Source organism: Sciurus vulgaris, assembly GCF_902686455.1.
Source record: "Sciurus vulgaris genome assembly, chromosome: 11".
NCBI lineage: Eukaryota > Metazoa > Chordata > Mammalia > Rodentia > Sciuridae > Sciurus > Sciurus vulgaris.
This window is the reverse complement of record NC_136472.1, coordinates 51,124,318-51,144,395: the sequence shown is the minus strand read 5'-3', so window position 1 is coordinate 51,144,395 and position 20,078 is coordinate 51,124,318. Positions and strand designations below refer to the sequence as shown.

Below are 20,078 nucleotides of genomic sequence, written 5' to 3'. Positions count from 1 at the left end.
AAGGACAAAACAGATCTGGTTTAAAAAGAACAAATTCCTTTTTAGAATCACAGAAGCAGCAGGGAAAGGAAGAGAGAACGTTGTCTGTGGTCTGGTCAGTGGAGCTGTACTTCACTGTTAGCAGAAGTTGGGTCAAGGTTTATCCATGTCAATCCACATTCCAACTTTGAATATGAAAACAGTAAATAATAACACCCAGAGAATAAATTTGGTAATGGAAAGGGTCATTTCATACCCAGAAACCTGGACATTACTACTTCCGACTTGCTCTAGGTTCATTAAAAAATAAAAATAAAAAGAGTTACAGACTTATTTGAACATTCACCTGAATAACATGACAATGCTATTCTAAAGACGTGGAGGAAATGCATATCCTTGTAAGTGATGCTTCACAGGAAATAAAAGCCAATTTTAGATTCTATCTCATTAAGATAGGAAATAAAGATATACCATCACAAGGAGACATCAGGATGCTATAAAAAGCCAATAAGCTGAAGTACAATCTGAGATGATAGACATATTGGCTGAGGAAAAAAAACACCTAGTGCAAGAACATTGGAAATTCAAGAGCAGAATGAAAGTACCCACACTGTAACGTAAGTAAAGAATATAGTAGAAAAGAGAATTAATGGTAGTTATTTCAAAATTGAGACATAGCCTTAGAAAGCAAAATAAGAGAACAAAAGAAGAAGAAAAGATGAGCCAGGAGATCGTAGGTAGGATGCAAACATAACAGTACTTCTTAAATGACAAAAATGAAAGATAAATTAATAAATTATATAACACAAATTTATGAAGTTGAAACATATATTCATCTATAGGACAAAGACTGCAGGTAACAATAAGAGTTTTACACCTCAAAACAACTTTATGGGGTTTTTTCCCCAAAGATAAACAATTTCAAAATTCCACATTAGAGGAAATACAAATAAAAATGATAGTCTCACAGAAAAAAAAGCTATGCGAGTCCCAGACTTATGCTCTGCAAAACATGAAAATATTAGGTGGTCTAAGAAACATCTATCTAGTCAAATAACACTGGGAATGGGACTTAGGGTTTAAACCCAGAGATGCTGTACCATTGAGCTACATCCCAGCCCTTTTTACTTTCTATTTTGAGACAGGGTCTCTAAATTGCTGAAGCTGGTCTAGAATTTACATTTATTCTATCCCAGCATCCAGAGTCCATGGGATTACAGGGGGTGTGTGTGTGTGTGTGTGTGTGTGTGTGTGTGTGTGTGTGTGTGTAGGCATTTGTGTTTGTGTAAGGATGGTAACAAGGAGGATACTGGCTTTGAAAATCTTAAAGATAAATACTAGTATAATTAAAAATAGAATATTAGTCTTCCAAATCACCACATTAGATTTGAGTAAACTAATCATAGTCTTCTTAATAAAAGCAAATAGATGAAAAAATATGTCAAGGAAGACTCAGATATAGAACGGTGAATATAAGATAATAAAAGATCAACTATCTGATATAAATTAACCTTAAATGGTTTAGCTTCTCTTTTATAAGGCCCCAACTCTGTACTTCTCTTTAAAATATTAACAATATGCAGGTTGTAAGAACTGTAACAACAACAACATAAAACAAAAATCATGGGAGTGAGCCAAGATATAGTGAGCCAATCTGAGCAGAAAGAATGCAAAGGAAGTTATATTAATGCCTATTAAAGTAGAATTCAAGGTAAATATCATTAAAAAATGAGAACAGTCACTTAATATTGATGAAAGGTAAAATCTATAATAAAGACATTATAGATATGAATCCATGTTGACTCATCAAACATAAAAAGACAAAAATTAAAAACCTCTTAGACAAGTAAGAAGAATGGACAGAAATGTAATTGCAGTGCCAATTTTTTTCATTTTAATAATTTTTTAATTGGTTTTAATTATTTATACACGACAGTAGAATGCTCTATAATACATCGTACAAAATGGAGTGTAATTTCTCATTTTTCTGGTTGCACATAATGTAGAATCCCACCAGTTATGTAGTCGTATTTTATGTACATAGGATAATATTGTGTGGTTCATTCTACTGTCCTTCCTAACCCCACATCCTCTCCCCTCCCTTCACTCCCTCTACCTAAACTAAAGTAACTCTATACTTCTATAGTACCCCCCACCCACCCTTATTGTGAGTTAGCATCTGCAGATCAGAGAAAACATTTGGTCTTTGGTTTTGCTGGCAGTGCCAGATTTTAATACACCATCCTCAGTTTGAAACAAAATAGGAGATAAATAAGAGCACAAGAATTGAACAGTTCATCAGGATGAATTAATACATTTATCTCAGAACTGGACATTATAGAGAATATTCTTACTTCTCAAGTGCTCGTGGAAAATCATCAACAATGATAATAGAAAACATCAGTAAAGTCTCTAAATTTTAAAGTGTTCAGATATACTTTTTGACTTTTGGCACTGTAAAACTCTGAAAGAATGACAAATATTTCAACAAACTGAAAAACCTCAACTATTCAGAAATGTACGTTAAAATTATCTCCTTAACGACCATTTGTTCAAAGAAAAAATAAAGCATAGCTAAAAACTATTTAGAATTATTGTTGTTATTTAGAATTATTAGAATATGCAGGAATAAACATGGCACTATAGGTCACATGTATGTTATGTGAATTTTGAAGTAAATTTCTACCTTTAAATACCGTGGTTGTTCTGGGAAGTGTGGTCTGTAGGACTGAACAGAGCAGGGGAGAAGATGTTGAAAGCCAGGGGCAGTTGTCAGTCTGACATCTGTGACTTCCACCAAAAGCCAGAGATTACAAGCTGGCACCTTTGAAAAGTGACTCCTGGATGAGGAGGGAATAAGATGATTGGTAGAGCAAATGATGAACTGAATTTTGGACATACAGGCTTGTTATTTTTTAGTAGAAGATAACACAGTAATAATTATAATAGTAATACCAGTTACAAATATTTTATAATCACAATAGCAAATATTTTTATTGAAACCTTGAAATGTTCTACACACTGTGCTAAATGCTTTACCTGTATTACCTCAATTAGTTTTTTGTTGATTTCTATATTGAAAAAGTTGGTATTTCATATTTATTTTTCTTCCAATAAAATATGATGGTTTTATTTATAAAAAGCAATATAGCACATCATAAAAATTCAACTTTTCTAAGGGGTTATTGAGTGAAATCTTGCCTATATTACCTCCAATGACCTTCCTTAGAACTAGTTTTCCTATTTCTTAGGTGTTCTTTTAGTGATGTGATATGCTTATTTAGAAATACACACACACATGCATATATACACAACTTTTTATTTGTAAAACTGGAAGCATGTTATCTATGTTGCTGAGTGCTTCTTTTTCCATTGTATATAGTGCCAGGTGACCAATTTATAGAATCCCCTTATTCTTTTAAATACCTAAATTGTTTTCTTTTGTGTGGCTGTGACATGATTTATTTAGCTAGACCAATATTGCTGAACCTGTTGTTTCCCAGGTTTGCATCTTTAAAGAGTACTTCATTGAATACCCTTGTACCTATCTCTTTGTACACATGGTACATTAACATATTTATCTGTAGAAAAAAATCTTATAAGTGAATTATTATATCAAAGGTGTGTGTATTTCAAAGCTTGGTAGTTACCAACTTGACTTTCAAAGGATTTGTAGCAATTTATGCTTTTAACAATAACAGATGATAGTACAACTTTCCTCTCACTCTCACCAAGAGTTCTGTTGGACTCTTTTATCTTTGCCAATCTACTATTACACACACACACACACACATACACACACACACACACACACACACACACACAGGTGCACATGGATTGCCTATTTATCATTTTTCCATTTGTCTTTTTTCTTTGTTGATTTTTTTCCCTAGAAAGGTAGATAGCATTGTTACCATTTTGGAAAATGAGAAATCAAATCTCAGTGACTTTCAGTAACTCAATCAAAGCCGAAATTTTATAATGTGAATTTCATGCTCTTAAGTGCTGCCTCTTAACATTTGGTAACTTAAATATTCTTGTCTTGAGAGCAAGCTGACTGTTCTCCTCTGTGACCTCCTTTCTCTGAAGTTGTGTTAAGGCGAAGATGTTTATGTCACACATACCATAAACCTCAGTCCTTGAGGTCAGGTATCCTTGAGTTTCACTGCCATCTTCACACCATTATTTCTTCTTCCACTTGCAAAGTTCTCTCTCATCATTGAGATCCACACCATAGTTGAGATCTATACCTCTTGCTGCTCTTATTGCTGCCACCTGGTAGCACTCCCCCTCAATCCCTCTAACTTCTGTTCACTGTCTTTCTTCTATTCGTGCCAAATCCCAACATTGTTCTTGATTATTTCATTGTCTATTTGAATGAAATTTTGCACCATGTTTATAGAGTCATGAATTCCTATCTCCACTTGATCATAGCCATCCAAACTGTCTTGAACGTGTTTTAAACTGTATTTTCATGCTGATGTCTTCCATGGTAATAGCTCAAACTTTGTCGTCATTGTAGGTGACATTTCTGAAACCTTAAATCAAACATATCATTCTTAGAAAATTGTCCCTTAATTTTCCTTGCCTGACTACTCCTAGAGCAAAAAGTATTATTTTACTTTACTGAAACCTTTAATCCATTGTTCCTACCTTTTCTGCAAATGGTTTTTAATTTTCTCCTTTTCTTCTTGGTACAGGATAAATTCCAGGGCCTATCATTATAATAATTTTATTAAAAAATTTCCCTATCCCTTTGCTCTTTTCTTCCACGTGGTACTTATCTCAGCCTAGGACGAACACATTTATCCACCTTGCCCACATTTGTTCACAAGTAATTAAACTGTACCAGAGAGGGCCACACAGCCAGGTAGAGTGTGATTGCATTTGACATGAATGATTTCAAAATTTCACATAGAAATTAACAGTACTCAGCAGTCATCTAGGGTTTCACAAGTGAGCAGGTCTGTTTTCTCTTACTCCTCAGACTCTGCTCTCTTATGTGACTCTCACCTTTAGTGTATGCCCTTATGTCATGTGTCACGGAGAGAAAGAGATCTGCAGAAGAGAACGATCTCATCGTCTTACCCTCAGAGACCCGGCGTCAACTCCTGCTCCTCTTTCCTATTGCAGCAAGCATCTATCTCATCAAATGCCAGTCATTACCTGTACACTGCATTACATCTCCTCTGAGATTCTCAGGGATTTCATGCTTTTGGTTGTCACCTCTCTCTTCTGTATCATCAATTTCACCTTCTCACCTGAATTATTTTCATCACTATCCCATCATTTTCTTAAATCCTCCTTAAAAAATGCCTTCTTTGTTCATATCCCTTACCAGCCCCTACTCCCATCCATAAGCACTTTCACGGCCATTTCTTAAAATTGGCTCTCTAGGGCCTTTTGCTGTCCTGGCTGCAGAGTATGCTCGGACTTCAGAAGAGGCTTGCCTCCAGGGTCCTTGGCAGTAGCAAAAAGTAGGTCTGGTTGGACCCCAGTGAGACAAATGAAATCACCAATGCCAACACTCATAAGAACATCTGGAAGCTGATCAAAGATGGACTGATCATCCACAAACCAGTGACTGGCCATTCCCAGGCTTGATGCCGGAGAAATATGTTGGCTCACCAGAAGGGCAGGCATATGGGCATAGGTAAGCAAAAGGGTACAGCTAATACTCGAGTGCCTGAGGAGGTACCCTGGATGAGGAGGATGTGAATTCTGCATAGGCTGCTAAGGAGATACCTTGAATCTAAGAAGATTTACTGCCACATGTATCACAGCCTCCACCTGAAAGTAAATGGGAATGTGTTCAAAACCAAGCAGATCCTCATGGAACTCATCCACAAGCTGAAGGCAGATGAGGCCCACAAGAAGCTCCTGGCTGACCAGGCTGAGGCCTTCAGGTCTAAGACCAAGGAGGCAGGCAAGGGCTGTGAGGAGAACCTCCAGGTCAAGAAGGAGGAGATCATCAAGACTCTGTCCAAGGAGGAAGAGACCAAGAAATAAAGCTCCCCCCTGTGTCTGTACATAGTGACCTTGGTGATTACATAGATCAGTTCTTGAAATAAAAACAAGGTTTATCTGTTAAAAAAAAAAAAAAAAAAGAATCAACTCTCTAGGTTGTTTTCAATTCTTTACTTCCTTCTACTCCATAATCCATTACACAATCTCATTTCCAGCCATTCCACTCTGCTCTGACTTACACATTACCGATTCCAGGAGACAGGTCTCTGTCATCAGCTTGCTTGATCTCTCAGCAGCACTTGGCATTAGCTGATGGTGAACCCGGTCCTGGGACAGCTCCTCTTCTCTGTTCTCTGTGATAACGTATGCATTCTCCTGTCTCCCTCCCCGCCTTCCAGGGCATCCTTTCTTGTGCACCTTTGCAGATTCCTCTTCTATTCAAACTAAAAATGTTGAAGTTTCCCAGGCTTCAGTCCTGTTCCTACTTCTGTCTCTCTTTTTAGTTATTAAGAAAAATGATCTTTAATTAATATCTCCAGTCCAGATCTTTTCTGTGGGCTCCAAGGTCACTTTGTTTTATTTTGTTTGCAGTGCTGGTGCATGCTAAGCATGTGCACTGCTTCTGAGCTGCACCCCTAGTCCTGAACTCTGAGTTTTTATTCAGACACCAAATTCCTATCTCAACTCATAATGTGCCGTGTTTTAAACTGAACTTGTAACTTTCTTCTCTAAACATGTTTAGGCAGTCTTTACTATCTTAACACATTAAAGCACTGTCAATTAAATTCTAACCCTAGAAGGTAAGAACCATTTTTAACTTCATCAAGCAATTCCTGCCCCGGTTTACTTTGAAAATGCATCTCAAATCCATCTATTTTCCCTCATGTTCAAGTTTCCATGTTCACTTTTGTGGACTTTAGGGAAACAGCCCCCTTTCTGTTGTCTTTATTCTCCCTTTCTACTCAGTCACTCTAGCCTATGCCCAGAAGCCAAAGTGATTTTTGTTAAAAACCCTAAATCATTCAAACACTGTGTTAAGTGGTTTACGCACATCATCTTACTTATACTTTTAAATGTCTTATGGAGTCGATACTACTAGCACCCACAGAAGGGTTAATTCTCTCGTGGTCAAGGACATGGCATCTAAGCCAGGCTGCTTGACTTCAGAGTCCACACTCTGAAACACAAGTCGATACTCTCTCAAGGAAGTGTACCATTTTCCTTCTAACAGCAACTTGAACTCTTGTAGCTCAATCCTTCATCTGTATTGCCTCCGGGGACCTTGGAAATTACAGCTGAATTCCTTTCAATGGTGATCATTTGTTTTTCTGGCACTCACCATCAAAGGTAGTCTTGTTTTAGGCAGCTGAATTAGGATGAGCTTATTGGGGTTTCATGCTGAACTCCTGGGGGCTCCATCCAGATTGGTGGGATTTTATACACAGTGTTTTATGACCTAATTGATGTGGATTCGGTGTGGTGAAAAAACAAAACAAAATACCTTTTTCTTCTGAAAGACTAGATTAATTTAGAAAAGCACCAATGCAATTCTATGGAAATGACATATTTACCTACTCCTTTTCTGCAACTGACTTCAGAGTATCCACTGGTCCCATGTCAGTTAATCACAGTAATCAAAGATGGAGAGAGACTGCTGTCATTTTTTGCCAATTTCCCCATGAAGGTGTGCATAAAAACAAAGCACCTTTTATTTTTTCCCCTCCAATCCTCCTCCCTAGGATGCTCGATTCATCTTTCTAAAATATAGCTCAGACCCAGCAAGTTGTGGTTTAAACATCAGTGTCTCTCTCTGCCTGCCCAACAAAGGCCAGATCTTATTTTAGCATTCAAAACCCTCAGGATATGGTTCTTATGCTGTTTTCCCCTGGACTTATCCCTTTATGTACATTAAGCTCTCAACAATGAACTAGTTAGTTCTCCCTATACAAGCTCATGTTTTCTCACTCTGTGTCTTGGTGTTTGTTCTCTTAGCCTTTTCAAACTACAATATTTTACCCTCTCAAAGTCTGCATTTAAAAATATTTATTTAAGATGTGAAATCAAATAGCATAGTGCTAGGTAGATATTAGATTGTTACTACCATTTGCTACTCTTTATTTGCTTTTCTGACAGCATGAATTTTAGTGGAAGAGTAGCTCTGGAAAGTAGAGAGCTGGGCATAGATGGAGACTTTAGGGGTCCTCAGGAATTTGGGTTAATGGGAATGCAGAGAGCAGGGCCTGGAATATGTTGGTCAGCTAAAGGCCCAGGCTTGGAGAATGGAATTCAGGTGGAGATTACCAGTCTCCGGGCTAGACAACCAGAGTGGTATCTGGCTAGCTCTTAAGTGAAGCAGAAAGGAGCAAGTCCATAGATAAGAATCAGGTCAGTATATGTTTTCATGGGGCCAAAAATATAAGAGGTGAGGGCCATGAGGATGTGAGGGGAAAATGGTCAGGAGTGTAGTAGACAAATGGTAGTAGACTGTGTGCTGGATGATGTTACCGTGAGGCATCAGATGCTCTGAGGTCAGAGGCTAAGAGACTGGGGTTTATCCAGGCAAGGACCACTCTCCCTAAACTTTGTTGCCAAATTTCCTTTCATAAAAAGTTCCTGGAAGAAAAAGAGGTAGGAATTAAAGGTAACTTGCTCTGGATCACATTGCTGGTAATATCTCTTATGGTGTCAATCAATGTCACTAGAGGAGTGCCACCACCCCTCAGAATACCTCTTGTTAGTAGTTACATTATGAATTGTGATAGGATCTAGGGCCCATCCTAGGGAGAACGGAAGGCCCTTTAATTCAGAACTTCTTCTATAGCCTGTAGCCGTCTCACTGGGAGCTTATCCCTGTAGTCAAAGGGATGTTCTGACAGCATTAAAATTTGTCATCAATCACACAACTTTAAACTTGAGTCCCATTACTATATCTTCCTGCCTTTAATATGCTATAAGCTAAAATGCATTAAAAAAGTTTAATAATTGCCTTCTCAACGACACAATGGAAACACACTATTATGTTAGAAGTATTATTTTTACATAAGATGAACAAAATCACCGTTTTTATAATTCCATTTTGGAATTTCAGCTAAAAACTATCAAAAAAGAGTCTTAAAAAAAGGAAGAAATGACTTGTCGGAAACACGATCATGAGAGTGTGGGTTGCATTTTGCACAAATCTGGGAAGAATGCAGAGAAGGCTACGGTGAACATTCTCTTGTAGTTTCTACAGACTTGACCTGTTTTTCTGGCGTATTTTGGGAAGATGACATCAAAGTGTTTTGAGCAAGCAATGTTTAGTTTTCCTTTTTTTTTTTTTTCTGCACATGAAGGAGGTTGTGTCAAGCAATGAGATTGTGTCCTGAGGTTCCCTTGAGCTCTAGGGTCCTGGATGTTTGTGTGTCAAAGTTAGAGTTAATGATAACTAGTTATCCATGACCTGCACTTTATGGTCCTTCTGGCTGTTTCATCAGTGTAAAATAAACCAATATGTGGTTCATCCAGGGATTTCAACAATGACTCCATCTAATAATATTTTGATTGCAATAGCCCCTATTGGGTATGATGGTTGGGAGGATAAAACAAGATAATAAATATATTCTAAGCAAAGGTATTTGGTTCAATAGCTGTTAGATATTATATTGATTGCTTGATATGTTGTTTAATAAAGTCAACTCTGGGCTGAATAAGGCAAAGATGAAGGTCTAGCTCTCTATGTTAATATCAAGAACTTCTCTTCTTGGGATGGTGATTTGATGGGTTAGATCGGCTGGGATACCAAGTGATACAGGCACTCCCAGATGGTTGCCATTTGTTAGAAAATAGTTTATAAGCAGAGAAGACTGCCATCACCTTATTGTGTCTGGCTCCCTTTGTCTTGATGGCACAAACACAATGCATTTGGATCTCATGTGTTCACTCTCTTTCATAGCACTGTAGTTGGGAACCTTGATGTCAGGATGTGCAGAGACCTGAAGTCAACAGCACTCGCTAGGATATTTTCTCAATATGGCAATGGTTAACAGCAGATACTGCAGTGTTAGCCTACCTAGTATTGAATCCTAGCTTTGCCATTTATTAGCTAAAGGACTTTAGACTAGAACTCGACCATTTAGTACCCTAGTTTCCTCTGCTATACAATGGAGTTAAGAAGTATTTATCTTTTTTTTTTGCTTGTTATGATTTTTTGTTTTTTTACTTGATTTATTATTATTATTATTATTGATTCATTGTATGTAAATGGGGTACAACTTTTATTTTTCTGGTTGTACATGAAGTAATCATACATGTACATAGGATAATGATGTTTGTCTCATTCCATTATCTTTCTTTCCCCCATCCACCTCCCCTCTTCTCATTTCCCTCTATAAAATCCATCCTTACTCCATTATTCCTTTACCCGCCCCCTGTTATATATCATCATCCACTTATCAGAGGAAACATTCAGCCTTTGTTTTTTGGGATTGGCTTATCTCATTTAGCATGATATTCTCCAACGCCATCCATTTACCTGCAAATGCCATAATTTTATTCTTCTTTATGGTTGACTAATATTCCATTGTGTATATATGCCACAGTTTCTTTATCTATTCATCTATTAAAAGGCATCTGAGTTGGTTTCACAATCTAGATATTTTGAATTGAGTTGCTGTAAACATTGATGTGACTGCGTCACTGTAGTATGCTGATTTTAAGTCCTTTGACTATAGGCCAATGAGTGGTATAGCTGGGTCAAATGGTGATTCCATTCCAATTTTCAAAATGGATCAAGGACCTAGGAATTAGACTAGAGACCTTGTACCAAATAAAAGAACTAAAGTAGGCCCAAATCTTTACCACATTGGCTTAGGACCAGACTTCCTTAACAAGACTTCCAAAGCCCAAGAAATAAAAGCAGGAATCAATAAATGGGATAGATTCAAACTAAAAAGCTTTTTCTCAGCAAAGGAAACAATCAACAATGTGAAGAAAGAGCCTACAGAGTGGGAGAAAATCTTTACCACATACAGTTAAGATAGAGCACTAATCTCCAGAATTTATAAAGAACTCAAAAAACTTTACACCAGAATACAAATAACTCAATCAATAAATGGGCTAAGGAATTGAGTAGACACTTTACCAAAGAAGATTTGTAAGCAATCAACAGATATATGAAAAAATGTTCAACATCTCTAGTAATAAGAGAAATGCAAATCAAAACTACCCTAAGATTTTATCTCACCCCAATTAGAATAGCTATTATCAAGAATATAAGCAACAGTACCTGTTGGCAAGGATGGGGGGAAGGTACACTCATACATTGCTGGTGGGGTTGCAAATTGGTGCAGTCACTATGGAAAGCAGTGTAGAGATACCTTAGAAAACTTGGAAAGAAGTATTTATCTTAAAGGAAAAAAGTACTTACCTTTTATGGTATGAAAATTATAGGAGAAATTTCATACAGTTGACTTATGTCTAGTGCCTAAAATTAGGTAAATAGTAGTCCTTCTTACACATATTCAGTTATTCATTAAAATATTGAGTGCTTATCATATGTTTGATATTATTCTAAGTATTTGGAGTGCAATGATCCAAAATCCCATGAAATAAGACCTGTATACTTGTGAAATCTACATGCTACTAGAGTAGTCAGACAAGAGAGGAAACCAGTAAATGAGCCCCAGGGCCTCTAGATGACATAAAGAATGGAAGTGACAGGGAGGTGCTAGTTTATCCAGGTTCTTCAGAGAGGGCAAGTCTGAGGAGGTGGCATTTGAGTTCAGATATGTAGGAAGGGAAGGGACCAATTTTGGTCAAAGATTATTCTACTTTTGGAACAACAATGAATGCCCTAATGCAGGAATGAGCTTGACATGTTTAAAGAACAAAGAGAAAGTTTGCATTGTTAGATTAGAATGGTGGTAAGGAGAGAGATAGGAAAGTTGGTAGGGGACAGGTCTTGTAAGGACTCTAGGATTGGGACCTTTGGATTGTTTTACAAATGTAATGGGAAAGCAAAGGAGGGTTATAACCAAAAGTGGTTTGACCTGATTTATGTTTTGTCTCTGCAGTAGCTCAGGCTACTATGGGTAGAGTGGACTTTGAGGGACAAAAGTCGAAGCAGTAATACCATAAAGAAGGTGCAGTTTATATCTTCATTCTCAAGGACTTCTGAATGGTAGCTGCTTATCTTTCAATAATCTATTTTTAATGAAAGAGTCACTTAGTAAATGTCTGTTGGATAAAGGAATAAATTGAATAAGTCAATAAAATCTCTAAGTTCCATGTATAGTGAGTACCTTGCCCACCATTTTGTGCATGCAGAGATGGTGCCATATCCCAACACCTGAACAAACCTAGCTGTTCTCTTCCAATGATGTGAGTTGATTGAATACTCCCATGGTCACTGGTTGGGATATGGTTTGTGGGTTCACTGCAGGAGTCCCTGTGTTAGAGGCTTAGTTCTCCTCATGAAGAATTGGAAGGTGCAATGGAAACTATAAGAAGCAGGGCCTAGTGGGGGGTTTGTAGGACATCCAGGGCACTGTTTGAAATGGATTAAGGTAGTTCTCAAGAAAGTGAAATCTTACAACTGGTACTATTCCTACACATGCTTCTGATACAGTATCAGACCATCTACTGTCCTTACCAGAGACTGAGTCATGGGGCTGTTTGGTCTTAAACTTTGAATCTCAGGGTTGACATTGTGGCTCAGTGGTAGAGAGCTTGCCTAGTGTGTGTGAGACCCTGGGTTCAGTCCTTGCCACAAAACAAAACAAAAGCCACAAAACTTTGACCCTCCACAACTGATGGTCTCAGCTTTTTCATTACCATGACAATATAGTCATGCAAATCTGAAAGGTTTCAGAAATAAGGACCAGAGAGAGTGCTCTGTATCCTTTTTCAATCTCTAGAATTTTGAGCATTGAACTTTGACACAAAACAGGATTTTACTTTCTATTTGGACACTTGGGTTATTTTAGAACAAGAAGACTTTGCTTTTGCAGTACACTAAAAGCACTAGTGTTTTCATTTAGCTAAACAGAATTTCTTAAGTATGGAGTAGATGGAATCGGGAAACTTCTGAAGTCATCATTGCAGCAGCCATAAGATAAAATGTGAGCTGAGTCAGAGACCAGAATTGTCCCCGACAGGAGCCACCACCCAGTGCCTCTGTCGTCTGGCTAAGTTTAAACCCAGAGCCTGAGGCTCCCATGTCCCATGTGAGAATTTCTTACCCATCATCACCAACCCAAGAAACTTTCATTTACTTTCAGAATAATTTGCTAATCCTTTATCAGCCTTTATTCCAACAGTTTCTAACTTAAAATTTAACATGACTTTCAGGTAGAAAATATCAGTTTTAAAGGTAGAGAGAAACAAATCTTGAGTAGAATAGGAAAAAAAAAAAAAAAAAAGAATATCAACTAGACCACTGAGTCTTAATAGAATGCTTTTTTATTTGTTTGATTTTGTTTTTGTAGGGTGATGGGGATTGAACCCAGAGCCTGAAGCATACTAGGCATGTGATCTACCTCTAAGCTACATCCTCTGCCCTGGAATGGTTTTTAACTAAAGATAAAACTTGGCTTTGACATTGGTGGCAGCAGAATGAAAATGTTCATTTTATTTCATAGCCAAGAGCAAAACAATTAGAATCAACATTTTTATTAAACTTCAAATATGGAACAAGATAGGAAGTGGAAATTTTATGTTCATATTCTGAAGCATTTTTTTGTAAACCTTTTTGTTTGAGTCACTTTAGGTTATGCCTAAGGAATTTAGTGCCTGTGTGATCTGTAGGAAAAAAAAAAAGGATGAAAATAATTCACCAGTTCCTAGTCTTATAAATTATAGCAGATTGCCAAAATTCATGGAATGATATATTTATTCTCTATTTTTTCATTATCACACTGACAAATGTTATCATTATGTGTGAGTAAAAAATAATGCTTTTAAGACCAAGAACTCCTCTGTCTTGCCCTATATTATTTATGAGTGTTTCAAACTTGATGTCCTGTGAAACTGTTGGGACGTGAAGGTACTTTAAATACCAGGGTCAGCTTGAAGGCAGCAGGAAGGAAGAATGTGAAAGACATCAGTTCCAGGCACACTGCTTTCCTTAGATCAGGGTCAGGAGATTATGGCCCTTGTACCAAATCTGGTCTGCTGTTTTTGTACATAAAGCTTTGTTGGCCCAAACAAATGTGACACACATGTTTGCTCACACATTGTCTGTGACTGTTTCCATGCCAGTGGCAGAGTTGGGCAGTTGTAACAGCAACATGCTTTGTGAAGACTATTTCCTTTCTGGTCTTTACAGTCAAAAGTTGTCAGTCTCTGCTGTAGATGCAAGCTTTTTAGTGTGTCCTTTTTAATCCTAAAAGTATATTGTGCATCAGTCTTATATGATGATAGTTTTTTTTTCTGTTAGCCCCAGTGATTCTCTGTGCATGTGAGTGAGTGTGTGTGTGTGTGTATGTGTGTGTGTGTGTGTGTGTATCCATTGCTGAATATTTTTTCTTGCTCCAATAAAGTTCTAGATTTTACATACCTGGCCATAGGAACATATAGAGGAACATGGCCATACCCCAAGGGACACAACTCAGAGTACATGTTTAACCCTCATCTTGGGATGTTGGCCTCCAAAGAACTGTACAAGCCCATTCTTTATTATAGGTCTCTTTATCTGTATCCATCCTATTCAGTTCAACTTCTGTGGAGACCGTAATATATTATGCAATCTAATTCTGTTAATTACCCATATTTGATTTTCCTTTTAATGTCTTCATGCTGTTTGCATCTGAAAAGAAAAAAAAGATATGTTGCACAGCCTGGGCAAGTTGCTTGTCTTGGTAGAAGTGAATTAATGCAGACAGCATGCTTCTATGTCTCTGAATCTGTATCAAGTAATGTTCAGTCTCATTAATTATCCCAGTTACCCTAGAAGGTACATTTAGGCTTTCCCATAAAGAAACTGAGACTCAGGTAAGTAATTTGCTTAGAGCAATAAATATAGTGAGTCTAGATTTAAACCGAACTTACTCCCAAACCCATAGACGCGTGTCCTTTCTGCTACCACATTTGGTCTCTTTCTGGGTAAACTGTAATAAGCTAGACAAATTCAGCAGATTTGTATTGATAGCAACAAGTCATTTTTCCTTGACTTCACACTATCTTATACTGCATGTATAGGTCAAATAAATACAATTTTTTCCCCAGCTGCAAAGTGAGAGAGTATTGGTTTCTTACCACAGACTGCTATTCATAGCTCATGTCTAATTTTTAAAAAGTATATCTTCAAAATGGTTATAGAGGTCAATGTTCACACTTCTTGGGAGATTTGAAACATTTTTTAGGTACAGTGAGACATCTCCCCCATCAGAATTTTCATCAGCATGTAATTTTTCAAAGAGATACAAAGTCCTTCAAAATGCCACAGCTAAAGGTTGTTGGGGGCATAGGGAATTTGAGATCAATTATATGGGTAGCCTGCTACGATTTATCATGTGAAGATACCATCTATGCGAATTTAAAGAGAGGCTAGTCAATATCACAGCGTAGAGATAGGACACAGCCAGTGTAAGAGCATTATAGATAAAGGAGAAGGAAGGCTTCCCTCCCCCAACCCATGAATGAGGGATGGGAAATAGATAAAAAATGCCAGGTTATTTTAACATAATTGTTCAGACTAAAGCAATAGTAAGGCAAGAATTATTCACTTTGAGTACCGTAATCCACTGTTCATCCCTGAGCCAACAGCAAAATCAGGTGTAATGGATGGCAAAGTAAAGTATGTAGTAGCCAAATGGAAATTGGTTTAATTACATTAAACTTTTTGCTTTTTATTCTCATTTTCAAGGTGAGTCAAAGACATGCATAAAAAATGACTGAAGTGGAAGTTTCCTGGACATCATCTAAAATTTGAATGGTATTCAATAAAATTATCAATTAGGTTAGAATGAAAAGTAATTGTGGATGAATTCTTCCCACCTTTGGAGTAAGTTATTTCCTTTTTAATGATTTCTTGTTGACAGAAGGCGTGGATTACAAACAATGCAATCCATCATTAGGATGCATATTTGTATGGCTAGCTTCATAAATTTTGTCATAAACAAAGTCAGGTCTGAGACAAAATTAACAAAGACTGTTTATTCATAAACTTGGGTCAAGGGAATTCATTTGCCACCATTTTGGTTTATGATGGGTTTGAAACTACAAAGCTTTATGGAATTAAAAGAGGAAAGGCTGAGGTAGACTCTGACAGGCAAGTGTTCTATAAGCTTTTGTAATCAGGGAAGGTTTTCTAATTAGATTTTAGGAACACTGGTAGTCCCTAGTGGACTGTGCAATGGAGCAAACTAGACATTTAGGGTGGTATTTCAAAATAGGAAGAACTGTTCCGTATTAGAGATGGAGGGTTTCCTTTGGTTGGCCATTTCCTGAAACAAGTACAGGTCAAAGTGGTACTTTTTTTGGTGTGTTTGTGGTCAAACTGTCATATTGGCTCTTGGGGGTGGGCACTGTCATGGCAGGCAGTTTCTTGTGTGATTTTCTTTGGTTTTAGTGGGTTAGGGAGGCAGGACTTAGTAGCAATGGTGTCTTTGTGAGCCAACTATCTTCATTTCTGATATGAGTTCAATGTCCATTTTGACACTTCCTGTACTTTGTGGTATACAATGATTCAGAAAATAAAAAGAGTCCACAAAGAAGAGAAATGGCCAAAGAATGAGTGTTAAATGGCCCAGAAACATTGGTCTCCACTGGGTTTATAAAGGCTAGTTCATCTTCCCTGTTTTCAATGACATCGTTTATTGTGGTTGATGGCGTGAGCATTAGCCACAAAATTATGGCTAACACCCCTCTCTAGGAAGGTAAGCACAGTACAACCATGATGTGGATCATAAATCATGAAAAAAGGCATTGAGTCTCTCCCTATTTACTTGTTCAGTGTTTTTTTTTTTTTTTTTTTTTTTCCTCCAGATCTAACAGAGGTGTTTTGGCTCTTTTGAAAAAAGCATTTATGGTGATGGTGGTAACATATTTCAGATAAACAGCAGTGAACTCGAGGTCAGGGAGTCTGAGATTTAGATTCAGCTTTGTCACTTTTCAACTGTATGATCTTGAACTCCTGGAGAGAACTGGTATCTTGAGTAGGACAAATTAGGGGGGATGAGAATGATACCACCAGCACAGAGAGGTCTGCTTAAATGTTAGCTTTCTTGACATGTTGACTATGAAAAGGGATGCACTCATTTTCATATTTATCTTAAATAAACATCATTATGAGTGTATCTGATGGGGAGATGCTTTCCATGAGGGGGAATTTTAGTGTGAGGCAAAACTTCCATCTCCAAGGTAGGCAAACAAGAGTTTTAACCTGATGTAGGATATTTTACTCCTAACTCACTGTACTATTTTTAGGTGTAATCTCTTTGTGAGTGCCATGTAAATGAAAGAATTGGAGCTTTAAAGAAAAACAGCCTTGGATTTCAACCTGACTCTGCCTCTTGCTAATGATATGATCTTAGAAAACTTAATTAGCTTTCCAAACCTTAGTTTTCTTTTTTCATAAAATAGAATATGTCTTGCAGATTCATGTGTATTAAAGTTAATGAATGCACATATCTTGAAACATCATAGGTGTTCAATAAACTGTAACTACTTCTATACAATACATATTTTACTTCAGGCAATGTCAGTCAGTTGATTTGTGACTAACCATCCAAATATAACCAACCAAATAAATATAAATATATAAATAACCATCTAAATGCCCCCTTCTCTGAAGCCTCTTTTGGAGTTGGAAAATATATCACCTTACTTAGTAGATTTTACCCTGCTATTTAAACAGCTTAGATAAAGGCCTCAGAACATTTTCTTAGCATTATAAAGTATACCTAAAGGAGTTTTCAGCTAGTTGAAAACTGACCTTCCTATAACTCTGGTTTAAATGACTCAGATATGGGAGAAAGGGGACTTACTGAATCAACGAGGTTATTTCTACAGCTGATAGCAAATGCACAGAAGCATAGATAGGAATGGGTGATAGTATATAGAAGTTCATTTTCAATTTTAGAGGGCAAATATTTTTTAAATTTTTATGAATTTCCAGCTAAGAGACTAGGTGGCAGAGATAATTGTCATTATAGGGCCAACTCTTATTTGACTGTGCCTCTAATTCCGATTTTTGTTTTAATATATGAGGGATTTATTATAGTTCTCATCCATTATGGTGTTTATTATCTATCCATCCAGCTATTCATCCATCCAATTCTTCATCCTCAGTATTCATCACCTTCAAATGCCTTTATCCTCTATTTGACATTAGGTACTGTGTACACTGAATGCTAGAGACAAAGATATGAAACGAAATCCTTGTGTTTGAATAAAGCAGATCAGTGGCGGTGTAGACACATGGACAAACAATGACAATATAATTTAACTTTACAGAAGTTAACTTTATAAAAGTTGAGATGGAAATATGTTGGTTCTTCTATCAGGGCAGGTTCTAAGTTAGAGCTTGTATATGGAGGACCTGGGGGATCTAGTGGAAGAGTGGAGGATGGAAAAGGAAATTTTAAATTTGTGTATGTGGAGTGGAATGTTAGATGAGTTCTGAATGATGAGTATGTATTTGTTAGGAGGACAAGTAGAGTATCCCAGGTTAAAGGAACATCATGAGAAATGGAGTTAAATATTACAAGTTGGTGTGATTTGGTTTTCTTTTTTATATATATATAACATTTACTAAAATGCTTTCTCATTCTCTTAGCTCAATCCCATTATGAGGAGTTAGTAGTTCAGGATTTTGGTCACTGGTAACATGGGTTGGACTGGCAAGTTAGGCAGACTGGAAGTATCCATGGGAAGTAGGAGTTAAGACAGTAGGGAGTAGGGACTCCTGCGAAAATAGCTCCATGGTTAGGGGTGAGCACTCTGGAGCTGATTGATTGATACTACAATATTATGCCTGGCTCTTATAGTATTAGCCATACAGTCTTAGCAAATCACTTGACAATTCTGTGCCTTAGTTCCCCCATCTCTAAAATGGGGTGAATAATAATACTTCCATATAAGATCTTAGTGAAAATTAAATAGATTATTATGCATAAAAAGCTTAGAAGTGTCTGGCACACAAGAAGTACTGCATGTTTCCTAAAAATAGCAGTAATAGTATCTGCCTCCTAAAGGAAAGGCAAAATTAGGCCCATCTGCATTTATAGGCAATATAAATATCTGATCAGTTGATTCTCAAAAAAAAAAGTAAAGAATCCAGTGATGATATTTTTATAAAATAGGAAAAACACAACATGAGAATGATCAGTATTATCTATAGAGCAAGATACAAAATTAGGGTCTACACCCACATCCTCTTATCTGCTATTAACACTTGTCATAACTGAAGAACATGAAGGTGGGAGGTAAGTGGAAGGGTTTGGGACCTGGGAGGCATGAATAGGCCTGGGTGTGAGCACCTAAGTATAAATGGTGACATAGGATCAGATACAATGAAAAGGTATAGACAGGCAAAGAGTTCTCTACTGGGTGGTCTGGAAGATCAGAGAAGAGACAGCTTGGAGTCTAGGGCAAAAATCTTTCTTCCTTTGAGGTACAGAAAAATAGGCAAGGCAGGCAGTAGTGTGCTGGTAAGTATTTAACATAGGTTGGCGCTGGGGTGCAGGAGGACTGAATTGCAGTTGATTGACTTCCCTAGCTTAAGTGATTTTAAGAGGCGATGATGTGAAGCAACTGCCTCTGGATTTGGGAGATATGTACCCAGGCTACATGAACCAGCTAGACCGTAGCACTGAAGCCAGGGTCATGGACTGAAACTCAAAATGACAAACTAGTCATTATTCTGATCAAATTCTATCTTATGTCACCTGGACAAGTTCCCTTGGGGATTTATTTTGTTATCATGGTTACTGCCAGTTTTGCCTGTTCTTTGGCCAAAAAGAACTTACTAGTATTCAGATTGTTCTCCCTGTTAACTGAACTGATTGGTGGAATCATAGCCCAACTTCCTCAGGCCTTTGATATTGCCTATGATTGTCCCCAAGCCTGCTGGGACCCTATTACCTCCCATTTGCATCATCTGTGCCCACTGCCCAAGCTGCCAGGCCTTTTCATGATCTGTCCTCTAGATCCTA

General features: G+C 37.4%; 1 protein-coding gene and 1 pseudogene across 3 annotated transcripts in view; both read left to right on the top strand.

Moving 5' to 3' along the window:
• The window catches only part of NELL1 (neural EGFL like 1), an 892,614-nt gene that overhangs the window by 387,439 nt on the left and 485,097 nt on the right, over positions 1–20,078 (top strand). The window lies entirely within an intron of this gene.
• LOC306641011 (large ribosomal subunit protein eL19-like) lies at positions 5,404–5,988 on the top strand (annotated as a pseudogene). The gene has a single exon. The product of its transcript is annotated as a large ribosomal subunit protein eL19-like (transcript).